The sequence below is a fragment of the Canis aureus genome, chromosome 13 (assembly GCF_053574225.1).
Source record: "Canis aureus isolate CA01 chromosome 13, VMU_Caureus_v.1.0, whole genome shotgun sequence".
Lineage (NCBI taxonomy): Eukaryota > Metazoa > Chordata > Mammalia > Carnivora > Canidae > Canis > Canis aureus.
The window spans coordinates 25,178,733-25,183,012 of record NC_135623.1 but is presented as its reverse complement, the minus strand read 5'-3'; the positions used below and the strand labels follow the sequence as shown (position 1 = coordinate 25,183,012).

The window sequence follows — 4,280 nt, the reverse complement described above, 5'->3', positions numbered from 1 at the left end:
CGGGCAAGTCTCCGCCACTGGCCATCTGACCTACCAACGCGGTGGGATCGACAAAACAACTATTGAAAAATTGGAGAAGGAGGCTGCTGGGATGCGCAAGGGCTCCTTCAGGTAGGCCTGGGTCTTGGGGGAACCGAAGGCTGCACGAGAACGTGGCATCTCCATTGCTGTTCCCCTGTGGAAATGCGAGCCGAGCAGTGTTAGGGACCCTCACTGATGCCCCGGGACACAGAGCCTTCCCCGAAAACGTGGTTAGAGGCGCATGGGGGCTGACCAGGCCGCCCTGACTGCGCTGCTGGCCTCGCTGAGCGGGAAGCAGGTGCCCCCAAGGATGCGCCGACCCGGGAGCGTGCCCTCGGCTACACACCGGGTCAAAGAGCGGGCTGTTGGTGTAAACAGAGCAGCCAGGGGAGATGCCAGGGAATCGCCGAGGAAGTCGGCGCCTGCATTAGGGGAAATCGGCTCGACCCCAACGCCGTAGCACGTGGGCCAACTCCTGGCCAGAGTGGCGGCAACACGCTGGAGACAAGTGCTAACTGCCTTGGTTCAGGGATGGAGGACCCCCGCGACGATGGGGGTGCCCGTGGAAGCACATGCTTGGAGCTCGGGGTTGCACCCCGCCGCCAGCTCACCAGCTCATGAGCCCTGCGTCTGCCCCTCCTAGACGCCCCGATATTGGTGCTATGGGTACCGTCCCCGTGGGCCGAGGGACACTGGTGGCAAGCCCGGCCTGCTGGTGGCCTCCGCTCCGGCCACTGCGACAGCTGAAGTCAAGTCTGTCGGAAGGCGCCACGAAGCTCGGAGTGAGGCTCTTCCTGGGGACAACATGGGCTTCAGTATCTAGAACGTACCTGTCAAGGATGTTCGTGGTGGCAACGTGGCAGGTGACAGCAACAATGACCCACCCGTGGAAGCGGCTGGCCTCAGGGCTCAGGTGATTACGCTGACCCTCCAGGCCAAACCGGTACTGCACACGCACGTGGGGATTGTCACACGGCCCCAGTGCTCACGGGTTTGCTGAGCTGAAGGAGAAGACAGATCGTCGTTCTGGAAGAAAGCTGGCGGATGGTCCCAAGTTCTTGAAAGCTGGTGATGCTGCCATCGTGGAAATGGTTCCCAGCAAACCTACGTCAAACCTGTGTGTGTTGAGAGCTTCTCCGACCATCCTCCTCTGGACCCTCTGCTGTTGTGACAGGAGACAGACGGTGGCTGTGGGGGTCACCCAAGCAGTGGACAGAGGCGGCTGGAGCCAGCAAGGTCACCTAGTCTGCCCAGGAAGCTCAGAGGCTAAATGAATATTATCCCCAACACCTGGCACCCCAGGCTTAATCAGGGTGTGAGCACATCTCAGAGCTGTTTGTGTCAATTGGTCTTTTTTTTTTTTTTAAGATTTTATTTATTTATTCATGAGAAAGAGAGAGAGGTGGAGACACAGGCAGAAGGAGAAGCAGGCTTCTGCAGGGGCCCGACGTGGGACTCGATCCCGGGACTCCAGGATCACGCCCTGGGCCAAAGGCAGGCGCTAAACCACTGAGCCACCCGGGGATCCCCTTGGCCATTTATGTTTAATAGTAAAAGACTGGTTAATGAGAACAATGCATCGTAAAACCTTCAGAAAGGAAGGCAAATGTTTTGTGGACCATTTGGGGGTTTTTGGATGTTTTTTTTGTTTTGTTTTTTGTGTGTATGGCAGTTTTAAGTTACTAGTTTTTAAAATCAGTCCTTTTTAATGGAAACAACTTGACCAAAAATCTGTCACGGATTTTTGAGACCCATTAAAACAAAAGTTTAATGAGAAGAAAAAATAAGATAAATGTGTGAGAGCTTCGGTTCCATAATCCACAACTGCATGACCCTCAGCAAATTACTGACCTCTCTAAACCTCAGTTTCCTAACTGCTAAAAAGAGTCTACCAACGTCTACCTCACAGGATTTTACTATTAGAGGGAGTCCAAGGTGGAGAGCCTCACGCAGCCTTAGCATAAAGAAGTGGCCCATGAGGAGCCTATTATTATGTGCTTACTTGTTTCATCTCCTATGCCAAGTGGACACTCCTTCAGAATCTGTTTTTATTTTCTTTGCATTTGTAATCTCCAGCATGGTGTTTTAGATACAGTAACTAACCATAGGCGTTTGCTCAGTGGATGGATGGATGGATGGATGGATGGATGGATGGATGGAGAGACAGACGGAGGAGGGGGTGAAGGGATAACTTGTGGCCTGTGGACAATCGTTCCAAGTCAGGCCTCCCTTTTCCTTCCCATGGAACTTTATGCAGGCTTCTACAAAATTTTCTCACATTGTATTATATTTTTTTTGCTTAATATTGCTTCCCTTTTCAAGGAGAAGCAGGATCTGGGTCTTCATTATCTCTGTAACCCCAGCACCTCTGTTAACATGGTACTGAGTGATTCCGTGTGGAAAAAAAAACATATTTTTTTAAATTCTTCTTGCCCCCTACATGCAGGCCCAGTGAGTGAAATATGAAGTGCATTTAATAAATGTTTGTTGAGAATATAATTAGTTAAAAGACCTAGCTTGGTCCTACGTCCCAAAAGAAGGAAAGGATCTCTCTGGTCTGGGCTTGGATATAAACCCTGAGGTGGTTCTAATGCAATCACAACCCCGGAAGCTGCTTTGGTTTTTGACTGGACTTATTTTTTTTTTAATTTTATTTATTTATGATAGTCACACAAAGAGAGAGAGAGAGAGAGAGAGAGGCAGAGACCTAGGCAGAGGGAGAAGCAGGCTCCATGCACCGGGAGCCCGACGTGGGATTCGATCCCAGGTCTCCAGGATCGCGCCCTGGACCAAAGGCAGGCGCTAAACCGCTGCGCCACTCAGGGATCCCCCGCTGCGCCACCCAGGGATCCCGGTTTTTGACTGGACTTAAATCCTGGAGGTCGCGTAGATCAGCAGGTCGGAGGGTTGCTGATAGACTCTAATATTTTAAATTAACTTAATCCAAATTAAATTTCAATATGTAAATTCAATTACAACTGTATTAAGGTCTGCAAGAGAAAGGGAGGAAAAACAACTGTGTAAAGAATGCAATTATTCTGGGATCCCTGGGTGGCGCAGCGGTTTGGCGCCTGCCTTTGGCCCAGGGCGCGATCCTGGAGACCCGGGATCGATTCCCACATCGGGCTCCCGGTGCATGGAGCCTGCTTCTCCCTCTGCCTGTGTCTCTGCCTCTCTCTCTCTCTGTGACTATCATAAATAAATTAAAAAAAAAAAAAAAAAAAAAGAATGCAATTATTCAAACTCTGGTTTTCCTTTTTAAAAAATTTTTATTTATTTATTTATTTATTCATGAGAGACACACAGAGAGAGAGAGAGGCAGAGACATAGGCAGAGGGAGAAGCAGGCTCCACACAGGGAGCCCGACGTGGGACTTGATCCTGGGACCCCAGGATCATGCCCTGGGCCGAAAGCAGACACTCCACAGCTGAGCCCCCTGGGGGGGGGGGGGCTGCCCTCCTATTAATGTTTTTTTTTCCTATTAATGTTTTTATTGCAAAGCTGTATGTAGAAATTATTGCCATAGACACAGTGTGTTGACTGAGGTAGCTATTTATATATGAAGCACAGAGGTTAGAGCTAGATGACAAAATCATCCGGTCCAACATCATCAGTGCAGATGAGGAAACTGAGGTCTAGGTAGATAAAGATACTTCCTCAATTTAACCAGCAAGTGGAAGAGTCTAACTAGAACCCATGGCAACAATTTCTCCAATAAAACTGGAAATATGTGTCATGGTAGCTTTTTGTGAAGTAGGCTTTCAATATAAGTTCCTGGAGGGTAGAGGGTACCCTCATGTTCATGTACCTCGTGCCCAGCTAACATAGAGGGGTTAGCCGGGGGGCCTCCCAGAATGGCCACACTATAAGTTCATGGAGGAGTACCTGGCTGGTCCAGTCAGTAGTGTGCAGCTCTCCATCTCAGGTTTGCAAGTTCAAGCCCCATGTTGGTGGTAGAGATTACTTAAAAATAAAATATTTTGGGGCAGCCCGGGTGGCTCAGTGGTTTAGCGCCACCTTCAGCCCAGGTCGTGATCCTGGAGACCGAGGATCGAGTCCCACGTCGGGCTCCCTATGTGGAGCCTGCTTCTCCTTCTGCCTGGGTCTCTGCCTCTCTCTCTCTCTCTCTCTCTGTGTGTGTGTGTGTGTGTGTGTGTGTGTGTGTCTCATGAATAAATAAATAAAATCTTTGAAAATAAATAAATAAAATATTTTTAAAAATTCAGAGGTGCCTGTGTGGCTCAGTCACTTAAGCATCT

The 4,280-nt window shown here is 49.6% G+C and overlaps 1 pseudogene; it reads left to right on the top strand.

The window, feature by feature from the left end:
• The first annotated feature begins 262 nt into the window (after positions 1–262).
• Positions 263–1,329, top strand: LOC144281711 (elongation factor 1-alpha 1 pseudogene; annotated as a pseudogene).
• The last annotated feature ends 2,951 nt before the right edge of the window (positions 1,330–4,280 follow it).